This window comes from Dama dama, chromosome 33 (assembly GCF_033118175.1).
Source record: "Dama dama isolate Ldn47 chromosome 33, ASM3311817v1, whole genome shotgun sequence".
In the NCBI taxonomy this organism is placed as follows: domain Eukaryota; kingdom Metazoa; phylum Chordata; class Mammalia; order Artiodactyla; family Cervidae; genus Dama; species Dama dama.
The window spans coordinates 4,683,793-4,701,029 of NC_083713.1; positions in this window are offsets into that span (position 1 = coordinate 4,683,793).

Below are 17,237 nucleotides of genomic sequence, written 5' to 3' on the forward strand. Positions count from 1 at the left end.
TCTCTCCTGCTCCCCATCTCCTTGCCTCCCTTCATTCCTTCCTTTCTTTTTGCCTGTTGATGGTTCCAGGTTGCTGTTCTCCCTGGTTCCCAGCCCAGAATATTTCAGAGATAAAAAGAAAACTTAGGAACAAACTCTAGACCTTATTTAAATCTTGTGACTTGGCAGCCCTCCTTTGGCACTGCCTGGAAGGGGGTAGGGAGTTCCACCTCATTACTGCCAGGTGAGGCTGGGAATCCTGGTTCCCCATTGATGAGATAAAAGCTGTCACCTGAAGAGAAACAAGCACTGTATGTTTTTGAGGTGACACTGATAGCAATGAATATTGGAAATCAATTAGTATGAAAATACTGATTGAGGTTATTCTGCATATCAAGACTGGCAACTAAGCTCTATGGGGAATATAAAGAAGTAATTGATGTGGCCCTTTTTACTGGAGTTGAAGGTCTGTTTGAATGATTAACAGAATTACCTACAATTGATATTATATAAAACAAATCAAATTGTTTCCAAATATTTTTAAATTATAAAGGTAATTAACCAAAGCACTTGATGTGATAAATAATTTTGAAAAAGAAATAATTTTGACTGTAACAAAAACATTGTTCTTTTGTATATTTCATTTTAGAGTTTTTTGTATTTTTAAAATGATTTATAATCATATATTTTAGAAAATTCTAGCTTACATTGTTATATATTTTCTCTACTATTCAGTAGCCTTTATAAATTAGATTTTTAATGGCTGTATAATTTTCTATTGAGTGCATATTGTTTAATTTGATTCATCATTTTCCTATTATTGAATACAAGCTACTTTCCTTTTAAAATGTTCCAAATAGCACTTCCATGAACATGTCACATTTCAAAGTCTTTCCTTAAGTTGGAATCTCTCAAGGAAGACTACTTGGTCAAAATATGACCTTTTTGATAGTTCCTTACACATAATTTTAGCATTCATTGTAGATATTCCCTGACACAACTCTTACTGGTGATCTGTTGGTGATATTCTATTTCCCCCATTCCTTCCACATTTGTTAACTGGAAATTTTCTGTAAGGAAGAGCTTTCTATTCTCCCCTGTTTTTTTAATACATTCAGTCACTTATCCATACCAATGTGAGCTTATGGGTATCCTTGGAGTTATAATTCAATAATAAGGTTATCGATTTCATTACTTAAATTGTTCCAAATTTTGGGGAAATTCAGTTCAGTTCAGTCGTGTCCAACTCTTTGCAACCCCATGGACAGCAGCATGTCAGTCTTCCCTGTCTATCACCAACCCCCAGAGCTTGCTCAAACTCCTGTCCATCAAGTCAGTGATACCATCCAACCATCTCATCCTCTGTCATCTGCTTCTCCTCCTGCCTTCAATCTTTCCCAGCATCAGGGTCTTTTCCAGTGAGTCTCTTCTTCGCATCAGGTGGCCAAAGTATTGGAGCTTCAGTTCCAGCATCAGTGAATATTCAGAACTTCCAATGAATATTCAGAACTGATTTCCTTTAGGATTGAATGGTTTGATCTCCTTGCTATCCAAGGGACTTTCAAGAGTCTTCTCCAACACCACAGTTCAAAAGCATCAATTCTTTGGTGATCAGCTTTCTTTATGGTCCAGCTCTCACATCCATGCATGACTACTGGAAAAACCATAGCTTTGATTAGATAGATGGGGTCATGATGGAGAGTTCTGTCTAAACTTGATCCACTGGAGAATGGAATGGCAAGCCACTTCAGTACTCTTGCCTTGAGAACCCCATCAACAGTATGAAAAGGCAAAAAGATATGACATTGAAAGATGAACTTCCCAGGTCAGTAGGTTCCCAAAATGCTACTGGAAAAGAGTGGAGCAATAACTCCAGAAAGAACAAAGAAGATGGAACCGAAACAAAAACAAAGACCACTTGTGGATGTGACTGGTGATAGAAGTAAAGTCTGATGCTGTAAAGAATAATATTGCATAGGAACCTAAAATGTTAGGACCATGAAGCAACATAAATTGAAAGTGGTTAAACAGGAGATGTCAAGGGTGAACATTGACATTTTAGGAGTCAGTGGACTGAAATGGATGAATTTAATTCAGATGACCATTATATCTACTACTGTGGGCAAGAATCCCTTAGAAGAAATGGAGTAGCCCTAATAGACAACAAAAGAATCCAAAATGCAGTACTTGGGTGTAATCTCAAAAAAGAATGATCTCTGTTCATTTCCCAGGCAAACAATTCAATATCACAGTAATCCAAGTCTATGCCCCAATCACTAATGCTGAAGAAGCTGAAGTTTAATGGTTCTACGAAGACCTACAAGACCTTCTAGAACTGTGCGCGCATGCACACACACACACACACACACACACACACACACACACACACACAGACAGATGTCCTTTTCATCATAGGGGAATGGAATGCAAAAGTAAGAAGTCAAGAGATACCTGGAATAATAGGCAAGTTTGGCCTTGGAGTACAAAAAGAAGCAGGGCAAAGGCTAACAGTTTTGCCAAGAGAATGCACTGGTCCTAGTAAGCACCCTCATCCAGCAACACAAGAGATGACTCTACACACTGACATCACCAGATGGTCAAAACTGAAATCAGATTGATTACGTTCTTTGCAGCCAAAGATGGAGAAGCTCTATACAGTCAGCAAAAAAAAAGAAAAAAAAGGAAGCTGACTGTGGCTCATATCATGAACTCCTTATTGCAAAATTCAGATTTAAATTGAAGAAATAGGGAAAACCATTAGACCATTCATGTATGACCTAAATCAAATCCTTTATTATGATACAGTGGAGTGTATATTTATATTTTTAAATGATTTATAATCATACATTATATAAAATTCTAGCCCACATTGTTATGCATTTCCTCTACTATTCAATATCTTTTATAAATTAGATTTTTAGTGGCTGTGTAATTTTCTGTTGCATGCATATTGTTTAATTTGATTAAGCATTTCTGTATTGTTGAACACAAGTTACTTTCCTTTTAAAATTTTCTAAATAACACTTCCATGAACATGTCACATTGCAGAATCTTTCCTTAAGCTGGAATCTCTCAAGTGAGATTACTTGGTCAAAGTATGACCCTTCTGATTCTTCCTTATACATAATTTTAGCATTCATTGTAGATGATCCCTGACACAACTCTTACTGGTTATCTATTGGTGATTTTCTATTCCCCCACTTCCATATCCCCAGTGGAAGTGACAAATAGATTCAAGGGCTCTTCAGGCTCTGAGTGCCTGAAGAACTATGGATGGAGGTTCATGACATTGTATAGAAGGTGGTGATCAAAACCATCTCCAAGAAGAAGAAATGCAAAAAGGCAAAATGGTTGTCTGAGGAGGCCTTACAAATACCTAAGAAATGAAGAGACGTGAAAGGCAAAGAAAAAAAAGGAAAGATATATCCATCTGAATGCAGAGTTCCAAACAATAGCAAGGAGAGACAAGATAGTCTTCCTAAGTGATCGATGCAAAGAAATAGAGGAAAACAATAGAATGGGAAAGACTAGAGATCTCTTCAAGAAAATTAGAGATACCAAGGGAATATTTCATGCAAAGATGGGCACAATAAAGGACAGAAATGGTATGGCCCTAACAGAAACAGTAGATATTAAGAAGAGGTGGCAAGAATACACAGAAGAACTATTCAAAAAATATCTTAATGACCCAGATAACCACAATGGTGTGATCACTCACCTAGAGCCAGACATCTTGCAGTGTGAGGTCAGGTGGGCAGGTTTGAGGTTTGATTCTAAATGTGATTTTGCCCCTCATGCTGTCTTGTTGGGGGCTTCTCCTTTGCTCTTGGATGTGGGGAAAATTGGCTTCTTAGTAATAAGAACATTACTTAATATGAAGTTATTATATTAAGTAATATATCAGGTCTTTAAACCCATAAGCACCATATTACCTTTAGGTCTTCGTTGATTTCTTTCACTGATTAAAAAGCCATCCTGATGAAATGCTGATATACAAGTCCTGAATATATTTCATTAGATTTATACCTTAAGGATATAATTTTTGGCTACTATGGTAAATGCTGTTTTTACTTCAAATTCTAATTGCTCACCACTATTGTATAGATTTGCAATTTATTTTGTTTCTTGATCTCAAATATTTCTTCTACCCTAGTCTCTCATCTTCTAAGATTCCATTTATGCCTCTGTTGGATCATCTTATACTGGCCTTGAATGTTTGGGTTTCCTCTCTCCTCAAATATTGGGCCAGCAGTTTGCTCTGCAACCTCAGCTCTATGATGGCTCCAAAAAAGTTATAAATGTTAAGCTAATTTGGCTTTTTCATTAGAAGAGTGAAATGATGCTCCTTTGGGCTCTTTCATATCAGATCAGAAGGTAAAATCAGAATGCAGTTTTTAAAATGCTATTCATATGCCTTCATTTATAAATGAGTGTTCTGAGGTGCAAAAAGGGGAAGTAAGCCACCTAAAGTCACCCTGTGGTAGTAGTTTGGCACAAATTCAAGTTCTCATCACAAGGGAAACCACTAAGTTTTTACCTCTCAAAGTTGTGATTAAATGCCCACTTTCCCCTGGGCTACTTTCTCACAACATGGGGCACTCAACAGTGCAAGGTTTGGGGGGCGTATGAGACACCAGAGTTAACAGAAAAGAAAACTGCATGACTGCAGTGGCTTTCTGACTGCCTTCTCCTAGTAGCTACGGTTACTTTAAAGGTATCCCTCATCATGTTGCTCACTGTTTTAAACTGTACATTGGCTTCCTCTTTGAACTCAGAATGCAAGCCAACTCCTCAATCCACCTATGAGTCCCACAGTACTGGCTTTTGCCTCCTTTTCCCTTCACCATGAGGCTCATTGTTTTTGTTCCCTTGAGCCAAGGTCTCAGGACCTCGGAATCTTCACAAGGCCTGTCCCTCAGCCTGGAACGTTCTTCTCCCCAAGCATCCCCAGGCTAGCCCACTCAGCCTTTATGACTCTGCTTGCTCACCTCCTGGAGAGCCCTTCCCTAACCTCTCATCACCCTGGGCTCTCTGCCTTCCTAACCCTCCTCTTCATTTGTAGTTACATTTGCACATGTTCCTTGCTTGATGTTCGTGTGTGTCTTTGGGGGCAGTGATGAGATCTGCTTGGTTTGCCTGGACACCTCCATGCTTCGATGTTATTAAACGACACTGATAACTGTGACACAATGTGTAAGTGAAAACAGAGTTGTGGTGTCAGAGATGAGTACAGGGTAGCAAAAATTTCACTTAGAAGAAATAGAGATTCCAAGTTTAAGCAATATTATATCATACTTGTTTTTCTCTTTCTAATTTACTTCACTCTGTATGAACTCTACTCAATGCTCTGTGGTGACCTAAATGGGATGGAAATCAAAAAAGGGATGTATAGTAATTCCCCTACATACACACCTTCAAGTTGTGAACTTTCAAAGATGCAAACATGGGTATGCTAGTTGCTGTACTGTACTAGTGTACTTTTCAAGGTACTGTGACAGTCGCTCCGTCCTGTCCGACTCTTTGCAACCCCAATGGGTTACACAGTCCATGGAATTCTCCAGACCAGAATACTGCAGTGGGTAGCTGTTCCCTCCTCCAGGGAATCTTCCCAACCGAGGGATCAAACCCAGGTCTCCTGCATTGCAGGCAGATTCTCTACTAGCTGAGCCTCAAGGTACTGTACTGTCAGAATAAAAATGTTTTCTTTATTTTTTGTATTTGTTTCTTACATATGCATTATTTGTATGAAAATTATCATAAACCTATTACAGTACAATACTAAATATCCAACTGTGTTAGTTAGGTGAAAGTGAATCATGTCCGATTCTTTGTGACCCTAGGGACTATAGCCCACCAGGCTCCTCCATCCATATGATTTACCAGGCAAGAAAACTGGAGTGGGTTGCCATTTCCTTCCCCAGGGGATCTTCCTGACCCAGGGGTTGAACCCGGGTCTCCCGCATTGCAGACTGACTCTTTACCATCTGAGCCACCAGGGAAGTTGGGTATGTAAGTTAACTTAGTTGGACTTATGAACACATTGAACTTAGGAATGTGCTCCCAGAACAAAACTTTTCATATATAGGGGACTTACTGTATGTATACATACAAATGATTCACTTAGCTGTACAGCAGAAACGAATTCAACATTGTAAAGCAACTGTGCTGCTGCTAAGTCACTTCAGTCATGTCCCACCAGGCTCCTCTGTCCCTGGGATTCTCCAGGCAAGAATACCGGAGTGGGTTGCCATTTTCTTCAATGCATGAAAACGAAAACAGGTTGGATGCATGAGACAAGTGCTCAGGGCTGGTGTACTGTGATGACCCAGAGGGATGGGATGGGGAGGGAGGTGGGAGGGGCATTCAGGATGGGGAACACATGTAAATCCATGGCTGATTCATATCACTGTATGGCAAAGACCACTACAATACTGTAAAGTAATTAGCCTCCAACTAATATAAATAGATGAAAAAAATTTAAAAAGAAAAAGGAAAGAAAACGAAAACTGAAAGTGAAGTTGCTCAGTCGTGTCCGACTCTTAAAGATCCCATAGACTGTAGCCTACCAGGCTCCTCCATCTGTGGGATTCTCCAGGCAAGGGTACTGGAGTGGGTTGCCATTTCCTTCTCCAAAAGCAACTGTACTCCAATAAAAATTTTAAAAAGAAAAAATGGAGAGCTCTGAGGACTAGTGTTTGCTACTTGTCCGCACAGTGGCCTTCCTCACCAACTCGCCATTTCATACTTCACCTGGTGCCCATGAAAGGTCATCACTTATATCACAGCTCAAATGTACACCCTTGAGACCCTCCACACCCTGGAATCACTCATCTTCCTCTGTGTGGACAGTTGTTGTTTATGTCATTAGTGGAACACAGTGCACCCTTGCTCATTGTATATGGCTCATTCTCTTATTGGTTTACAACTGCTCTGCTAGTGAAAATGTTTACATCAGATTGAGACTTGAACCCATGTGCTGGAACTCAAATCCAGCTAGAACCCAGCATGGGACTTGAACCCGTGTGACTGGACCTCGAACCCAGCCAAAACCCTGTTTGGGATTTGAACCCATATGACTAGGACTCAAACCCAGCCAAAACTCAGTTTGTGCCTTGAACCCATGTGCTGGGACTCAAACCCAACCAAAACCCATGGTACCTGGTTTCAGGACCTAATGAAGATAGGGTTCTTAATGTCTCATCACAGAAAGAATTCCTTGAGAGACAAAGTGATAGGTAAGAAGTGAATTTATTCAGATTCAGAGAGGAGCACACTCCACAGATAGAATGTGGACCATCCCAGAGGGCGAGTGTGGCCGTGAAATATGACGTGCGTGGTTTTGATAGGTTGGGTAATTTCATATGCTGATGAGTGGGAGGATTATTCCAACTATTTTGGGGAAGGGGTGAAGATTTCCAGGAATTGGACCACCACCGACTCCTTGGTCTTTTGACAGTGCCTTAAAACTGTCATGGTGCCTCTCAGTTCAGTCACTCAGTTGTGTCCAACTCTTTGCTGTCAGGAGTGTGTAATTTCCTTGGTTCTGTCTCACAACAAAGATTTGAAATGGCAGACCAGTGTAACAGCTCTGTTACAGCTCAGAGTTTTATTTAGCAAACAAAGGATAGTACACCCTTGAGGCATGAAGGCAGGCTGACCCCAAAAGAGAGACCTCAGTCCGTGTTGGCTTCCTCTTTTTATACATTTTGTCTCCTCCCCCTGAGCCTGCCCTATGCAAAGTGGGCTAGCCAGGAAGGGGGTGTGTTTGTTTCACCTGAGGTTCTCACTCTGGTCCATGGATTTTCTTTGGTTCCATTTTTGTGGGATCTTCCTTTTCTTTGTATTTTAGCCACCACTATTTTGGACTCATTTTTCCTATTCTAACTACCTAACATTCCCCCCTCAAGAGATGGGAGGCCCAATTCTTTGGGAAAAGGAATGTCGATGTCTTTCTGGCTACTTCTCACTGAGCTGGGATGGCGAGGGGGATTGGGCCTCCCCCTCTTGCTAGTCTTAAGCCTCAGAATCCTTATAGTGGTGTTCGTCTAAGGATGAGTGATAGATATTCCATGGTCGGGTGTAGTTTTATATATCCTTGTTGAGCTAGCACTTCATTTTGTGGCTTGTTGACCTTGGCAGAGACAAAATGGATAAACAATTGATAATACCTGGAGCAATCATAAGCAGTATCAATATGGTAATAACAGGGGCTAGTAAGAAAGTGAAAGTTAGTTACACAGTCATGTCTGATCCTTTGCAATCCCATGGACTATAACCCACCATAACTCCTCCTGGAATTCTCCAGGCAGGAGTACTGGAGTGCATTGCCATTTCCTTCTCTAGGGGATCTTTCCAACCCAAGGATTGAACCCAGGTCTCCTGCATTGCAAGCAGGTTAGTAGGGGCATTAGCCAACTCCAAATTCCCCCTTGCCAGGAGAAAGGTCCCCTAAAGAGAGACTGTAGCCACCCTGAGGACTCTCCAGCTCATTCTTTGAGACCCTGTAAGATCTGAATGTTTTTCTTGAGGACAGTGAAACTTTCTTCAACTTGGCTGGAGGTATTTACCCAGAAGCAACATGTCTCATTCAAGATGGCTCAAGTCTCTCCTTGTTCAGTGGCCAGAAGATCTGTCTCCTGTCTATTTTGGACTACAACCCCTGCCAAGCCAAGTTGGCTCTTTAGAGCTATCCTGAGAGTGCTTATTGCCAGAAACTTAATTTTGGGGGTGTTCATTAGAGTGGCACTCATTTGTAGTCCTGAATAGGTACCCAAGAGCTGCCAGGGGCTCACAGGTGTATTCAGTGTCCTCATCTGTTTTCTTCCATGGCTTGACCCATGAGTAGTGAATCAAGGAGTACTTTGAGTGCTATTGGGGTTGAAAGTATTACAGAGTAAGGGCCTTTCCATGTGACCTGGAGATGAGCCTTTGGGGACCCACCTTTCCAGACTTTAATTAGGACTTGAGTCCCTGAAACATATAGTGGTGTCTCTTTAGAATCTTTTGGGTCCTGGTTAACACACCATAAGCATATTTCTTGTTCAAATTGTCCAACAGCCATGGTATAAGACCAGAGGGTCCAAGCCTCTGGATCTAGAAAGAGGTCATTGTCATAAACAAAAGATCTCCTATATAGCATCTCATAAGGGCCAAGACCAAACTATTCTTAGGGGCAACACAAGAGTGGAGGAGTGCTATTGGTAAAACCTCCTTCCATCCAAGGGAGGTGTCCTGGGTTATCTTTTTTATCTTTTTTTTCTTTTTATGATTTTAAGAACTGGTTGGCTCTTTCTAATTTTCCTGAAGACTGAGGCCTCCAGGCACAATGGAGGTAATAAGTAATGCCCAATGCTTTAGGCAGGCTTCAACAGTACATGAACCGTGAAGTTCCAGATGTTCAAGCTGGTTTTAGAAAAGGCAGAGGAACCAGAGGTCAAATTGCCAACATCTGCTGGATCATTGAAAAAGCAAGACAGTTCCAGAAAAACATCTATTTCTGCTTTATTGACTATGCCAAAGCCTTTGACTGTGTGTCACAAGAAACTGTGGAAAATTCTGAAAGAGATGGGGATACCAGACCACCTGACCTGCCTTTTGAGAAACCTGTATGCAGGTCAGGAAGCAACAGTTAGAACTGGACATGGAACAACAGACTGGTTCCAAATAGGAAAAGGAGTCCGTCAAGGCTGTATATTGTCACCCTGCTTGTTTAACTTCTATGCAGAGTACATCAAGAGAAACTCTGGCCTGGAGGAAGCACAAGCTGGAATCAAGATTGCTGGGAGAAATATCAATAACCTCAGATATGCAGATGACACCACCCTCATGGCAGAAAGTGAAGAACTAAAGAGCTCTTGATGAAAGTGAAAGAGGAGAGTGAAAAAGTTGGCTTAAAGCTTAACATTCAGAAAACCAATATCATGGCATCTGGTCCCATCACTTTATGGCAAATAGATGGGGAAACAGTGGCTGACTTTACTTTTTTGGGCTCCAAAATCACTGTAGATGGTGACTGCAGCCATGAAATCAAAAGGCACTTACTCCTCGGAAGGAAAGTTATGATCAACCTAGACAGCATATTAAAAAACAGAGACATTACTTTGTCAACAAAGGTCCATCTAGTCAAGACTATGGTTTTTCCAGCGGTCATGTATGGATGTGAGAGTTGGACCGTGATGAAAGCTGAGTGCCAAAAAATTGATGCTTTTGAACCGTGGTGTTGGAGAGGACTCTTGAGAGTCTCTTGGGCTGCAAGGAGATCCAACTAGTCCATGCTAAAGGAGATCAGTCCTGTGTGTTCATTGGAAGCACTGATGCTGAAGCGGAAACGCCAGTACTTTGGCCACCTCATGCAAAGAGCTGAGGTGGAAAAGACCCTGATTCTGGGAAAAATTGAGGGCAGGCGGAAAAGGGATGACAGATGATGAGATGGTTAGATGGCATCACCGACTCAGTGGACTTGAGTTTGGATAGCCTCCGGGAGTTGGTGATGGACAGGGAGGCCTGGCGTGCTGCAGTCCATGGGGTCGCAAAGAGTTGGACATGACTGAGCGACTGAACTGAACTCTCTGAAAGCTCGAGTCAAGGCTGTGAGCTCAGCCAACCGGGCTGAAGTACCTGGTGGCAAAGATTAAGCCTCTATCATCTTGAAATTGGAGACTACTGCATGTCTGGCTCTTGTTTTTCCATCTAAGACTAAGCTGCTTCCATCAGTGTACCAGATTTCCTCAGGATTGGTTAGAGGATCTTCTGACAATCCCTTTAGGGATTCAATGGTTCAACGTTTCTATGGTATAGTGAAAGAGGGAGAAAGCCCTCGGCAGTAGGCAGGAGGGTAGCTGGATTAAAAACCTCACAAGGGGTTATAATCAGGCCTGGACTTTCCATCAGCACTACTTGATATCTGAGGATCCTTTGATCACACATCCATAAATGGCCTCTCCCATTCAGCAGTTGTTTCACTTGGTGACTGGCAAAAAGAGTTTGCCCCGGGAGAGAGTTTTAAAGTCTCTTCTATCAGCTTCTATAGCTACAAGACTTTGAAGGCAGGGAGACCAAACTTGGGTGGTTGGGTCAAGCCTCTCGGTTAAGTAAGCTACTGGCTGGGGCTCAGGTCCCAACCTTTGAGTTAATACTCCCAAGGCTATTCCTTCCTTTTTGTGGACATATAATTGGAATGCTTTTTCTGGGAGCCTGGCAGTCTCAAGGCGGGTGCTTGAGTTAAGACTTGTTTTAATGTAGCCTCTGCCTCCTTTTGGGGAGTTCCCCACATCAACGGGATTGAATCACCCCGGCCCTTTAAGCTTTCATGTAAGGGCTGGGCGATTAGACCATATTTGGGTATCCAAATTCTACAAAACCTGGTTAGCCCCAGGAAAGCTTACAACTGTTTTCAACTAGAGGATTCCTTGTACTCAGTCAGAGGACAGATTCCTGGACCTGTGAATAATCTGAACTTCTGGGTAAGGGACTTTTGTCTGGATCATCTGTGCTTTTGCACGGGAGACTATCCCCTCTCTGCCAAAAAGTTTAGAACCTGAATCACATGTTGTTGGGCATTTGCCTCATCTGCAGGTTAGTAGGTCATCTATATATTGCAATATTTTCCCATTTGGTCCCAGGTCCAGGTCTAGGAGATCCCAGCTAAGAGCCTGTCCAAACAGGTGGGGGCTATCTGTGAACCCCTGAGGTAATACTTCCCAAGTCTTTTGTTGGTTTTTCTCCTGGAGCTTCCCATAGTTTCTGGTCCCTCCCTATTGGAGAGGGCATAATGGGTTCCTCAGTAGTACCAGGAGCTGTGGGGCTCTAGGGGCTGAAAAGCTTCCCATCATGGGTGGCCCCCAGCTTAGTGAGTACATCTCTTCCCAATAAGGAAGTAGGGCACTCAGGGACCACCAAAAACTGGTGGGAAAATTTGTCCGTCCCAGCAACAAAGAAGTTCTCGGGTGAATCTTTATGTAATTGCTTTTCCTGTAGCACCCAAAAGGGTACAGGTTTGGGGGGAGAAGGCTCTGGAGCAGGAGTTCAGGACAGAGTATGTTGCCCCTGTGTTAACCAATTTATTCTTGGATCTACCTTCCAGATTCAGTTACACCCTTGACTCCAGCCCTGTGATGGTTATCTGTGGCAGGTAGGCTGGCTGGAGCAGATTGAACCACTGTGAGGGAGGGCTTGGCACTTGACATTGAGACTCGGGTCCCCAGGGCAGAGTGCCTCCCAGTGTCCCAATTGATGGCATTTGTAGCAAGCTGTTTTAGGAGGCATACCATAATTTGGACACTCTTTGGCCCAATGTCCCACCTGGCTCGTCTCGTGCCTCATTCTTCAAGGATTAGGCATTCGTCTCGTGCCTCATTCTTCAAGGATTCAGGGTTTGCCATAGGGCTTCCCAGGAGGGCAGCCAGCACCTGGGTGTGACTTGTCTCTTTCCTTCTCTCCCTTTTCTGGGCTTTGGCCTCCCTCTCCTGTTCTCTGTTATAAAAGGTATTGGTGGCTGTGTGGACCATCTCTTCTAAAGAGGCAGCAGAGACTTGCTGCTGTAGCTGTCATAACTTTATCTTTATATCTGATGCACATTGGGACAGGAATTTGTCCTTTAAAATCACTTATCCCTTGTAAGATTCTAAGTCCAGATTGGTAAACTTCTGGAGGGCCTCTTTTAGCCATTCCAGAAAGGGAATGGGATTCTTGTTAGGCTCCTGAGTTATTGCTGAGACCCGGCACAGCCCCACAATAGGCTTCCTTCCATTTCCATGGGTGGACTTCCTTAGGGGTGAGTCTTTCTGAAGCTTATCCTACCCAGTACTGTTGTAACCTGAGAGTCAGGCATCCCCAGGTCAAGGTGGAGATCCCCAGGCAAGTTAAGGCATGACAGCCGCTTGGAGGTCAAGTCCCCAGGCAAGTTGAGACATGTCAGCCTCCCAAGAATTAGGTCCCTGGCAGGTTGAGGCCTGGGCATGTCGACCTCCTGGGACACCTGGACTGGCGGATCCATGAGCAGGTTGAGGCATGGCAAACTTTCAGGGACCAGATCCCTAGACAGGTCGAGGATTGTCGACCTCCTGGGACTCCTGGACTGGCGAATCCCCAAGCAGGTTGAGGTGTGACAACCTCCCATGGACCAGATCCCTGGGCAGATAGAGGCAGGTTGAGCTCCTGGAATCTCCAGGATAGTGGATCCCTGAGCAGGTTGAGGCGTGACAACCTCCCAGGGGCCAGATCCCTAGGCAGGTCGAGCTCCTGGGATTCCCAGTCTGGAGTTGGGCATCTCCAAGGTCTCCAGCCTGACTAATGCTTGGTCAAATTAAGGGGCTGTAGTCTTAGCTCGTTGCCAGCTTGTCTACACCAGATGGGAATAGACACCCCAATGTAAAGCAACCTAAGCCTGTGCCCTGAGACTGGAAACCTGGCAAGTAGCCACAAGCCTAATCCTCTCATCACTCTGAGGGAATGTGAGTCACTGGTTTTCTCCCCTAGTCCTCCCCTAGTCCCATAGTTCCCCACTCCCCTAGTCCATAAGAGAAACATTTGATTTTCATAGACCCACTGTAGTTAATAACAGAAGTATTAACAAAGGAGTGGGTTATCTGCTCCTGTTAGGGGCATTAAAAGTATTTTGTTAATAGGCTGGGCGGAATGAGGTTGCCTACAGACAGGTCAACCAAAACAGAAGTGTGCTTCTGTCTGAATCTGAACAAGTGTACCTCTTACCTATCTCTGTGTCTCAGTCAGACATCAAGAACCTGAGCTTCAATAGGTCCTGAAACCAGGCACCACGGGTTTTGGTTGGGCTCGAGTCCCAGTCAGGCACATCTGAGCGACTAAGCGCAGCACAGCACACAGTCCCTGTCAGTGTGGGTTTGAGTCCCAATCTTAGTTGTGGAAGTTGTGAAAGCACAACTTTCAGAAATGGGAAGATGATGACCTGCCCAATACTTTGTAAACAGTGGTATAGAGAGAGGAGCTGAAGGACAGGAGGAAAAAGCAGTGGGAAGATTGTGCAGAGGAACCACCTTCATAACCTGCTGGAAAAACTGCTAACTGCCTGACCTGTGCCCACAGTTTTCATTGGCCTGATCCTTGGCACAAAGGAGATTAAGGGCAGAAGAACCCTCACCACCCACTTGGGCAACAGTTATTACTAGGGTGCAAAGGATGCTGGAGCCTTCGGGACACACTGGGGAGCAGCCCCTGCCAGAGTCCCTTAGTTGCACCCAGTGCTGCTCGCTTGTTCACGGGGAGTTCAAGGAAATAAGAAATGAGAGACTGGAAAGGAATTAAGATTTTGTTAGCCATATGTCCTTCCAGCCACAGGGATGAGGACCTTCAACCTTAACCAGAGGTCCTCTGGAGTCTGAGACTGAGCCACGTGAGGTTTCTGCCAAGTTTGTTTTTGCTGTCCCAGGTTCAGCATTCTGGGCTTCTCGTCAGTTCCACTGCACTGGGTTTCCTTCACATTCAATTTCCACAGCAGGAGCTTTTACCACGCTGGGCTTCTGGGCTTGGTGTCCTCCTCACTGGGGCTGAGCTGGGGTTGCTTCAGTCAGGTTTCATCCAAGTCATGGCACCAGATATGTCAGGAGGGTGTGTAATTTCCTGTTATTCCTCACCACAACAAAGATTTGAAGTGGTGGGCCAGTGTTGCAGCTCAGTTACAGCTCAGAGTTTTATTTGACAAAGAAGGGATAGTACACCCTCGAGGCATGAAGGCAGGTCGACCCCAAAGGAGGGACCTCAATCTGTCCTGGCTTCCTCTTTTTAAATGATTTGTCTCCTCCCCACTGTGTCTGCCCTATGCAAATTGGGTTAGCCAGGAAGGAGGTGTGTTTGTTTCACCTGAGGCTCTCGCTCTGGTCCATGGATTTTCTTTTGTTCTGTTTTCACGGGCTTTCCCCTTTCTTCATCTTTTGGCCACCACCATTTTGGACTCCTTTTTCCTATTCTAACTACTTAACATTGTGACCCCATGGACTGCAGCACCCCAGGCTTCCCTCTCCTTCACCATCTCCCAAAACTTGCTCAAATTTATGTCCATTGAGTCGGTGATGCCATCCAACCATCTCATCCTCTGTCATTCCCCTTCTCCTCCTGCCTTCAATCTTTCCCAGCATCAAGGTCTTTTCTAATGAGTCAATTTCCTAATGAGTCTTTTCTAATGGGGCTTCTGGTTGTGTCATTTAGATTGCTGATTGAGATCAAGGTCTAATCAAAGTTGACTTGTTTGCCTTCTTGGACACATTTGATGCTAATCAGTTTATGTTGTGTCCTTGGGTTATGTCATTTTTTCAAAAGCTGTGCCCTTCCCCTTTCCCTCCTATTACTTTAGGAGGGACCTTGTCTTGTGTGTCTCTTAATTAATACAGTTTCTGGCACACAATAGTTTCTAGTAAATGACAACTTCCTAAGTGACTCTGAATCCAGAATTTTGGCAAATGCATCTGTGCTTTGCCAGAAAAATCAAATGAAGCATCAGATAACTACAGGGCCTTTGAAAAATAACTTCTGTTGTATATGGAAACAGCCTGACAGTGCAAAATTTGGGCTAGTTAAAGGAAAGGCCAAATGAATTCTGGAAATATTCTAAATGAACATAATAGTACATAATAGTATAACTCCCAGAGTCATATTGTAACTCACATTGATTGCCTGAAAGGATTTTCAGGTAGAAGTCCTGTCACCTTGTCTAACAAATGGGTGAGAGGTACATACTTTGGGTACAATGAGATAGAAAATGCTCAAGTCCTTGAACAGTGTAAGGAATAATACATCCCCTTTGGAACCTTGTCACTGTGAATCATTGACATGGAAACCAGTGCCTTTCAGAGAATAAGAAGATAAACCTGATCAGCTCAGTTTCAAATGTCAGATATTTGTATTTGTAGGGAGTAAGTGAACAAATGTGACTGTGGCAATATGGAAATTTGGTCTGGGTCTTATGATTACACATTACACAGTCCTCCAGCTTCTTGCCATGTTGCAACACACACCCATGGTTGGACAGTCACTTGGGCTTAAATCAAGGTAGTTTAAACATTCTATGGCATTGCCCTTCTTTGGGATTGGAATGAAAACTGACCTTTTTGAGTCCTATGGTGACAGCTGAGTTTTCCAAACCTGCTGGCATATTGACTGCGGCACTTTAACAGCATCATCTTTTAGGATTTGAAACTGCTAAGCTGGAATTCCATCACCTCCACTAGCTTTTTTTGTAGTAATGCTTCCTAAGGACCACTTGAATTCACACTTCAGGATGTGTGGCCCTAGGTGAGTGACCACACCATTGTGGTTATCCAGGTTATTAAGACACTTTGGGACAGTTCTGTGTATTCTTCCCACCTTTTTAATCTCTTCTGCTTCTTTTAGGTCCATACCATCTCTGTCTTTTATTGTGCCCATCTTTGCATGAAATGTTCCCTTGATATCTCTGATTTTATTGAAGAGATCTCTAGTCTTTTCCATTCTATTGTTTTCCTTTATTTCTCTGCATTATTTGCTTAAAAAGCTTGTTTAATCTCTCCTTGCTAGTCTCAAGAACTCTGCGTTCAGTTGGGCATATTTTTACCTTTCTCCCTTACTTCTCCAATCTCTTCTTTCCTCAGCTATTTGTAAAGCCTCCTTAAACAACTATTTTCCTTTTTGCATTTCTTTTTCTTTGGGATGTTTTTGGTTACCACCTCCTGTGCAATGTTATGAACTTCCAGCCATAGTTATTCAGGCACTCTGTTTATCAGATATAATCCTTTGAATCTTTTTGTCACTTCCACTATATAATCATGAGATCTGACTTAGGTCATACCTGAGTGGCCTAGCAGTTTTCCCTGCTTTCTTAAATTTAACTCTGAATTGTGCAATAAGGACCTCATAATCTGAGCCACAGTCAGCTCCCAGTCTTGTTTTTGCTGACTGTATAGAGCTTCTCCATCTTCAGCTGCAGAGAACATAATCAATCTGATTTTGGTTTTGACCATCTGGTCATGTCCATGTGTAGAGTCTCTTCTTAGGTTGTTGGAAGAGGGTGTTTGCTATGATCAGCCTGTTCTTTTGACAAAACCATTAGCTTTTGCTCTGCTTCATTTTGTACTCCAAGGCCAAACTTGTCTGTTATCCTGAGTATCTCTTGACTTCCTATTTTTGCATTCCAATCTCGCATGATGAAAAGGACATCTTTTTTGGTATTAGTTCTAGAAGGTCACTTTCATGAAAGTGAAAGTGTTCGTCACTCAGTCCTGTCCTACTCTTTGCGACCCCATGGACTGTAG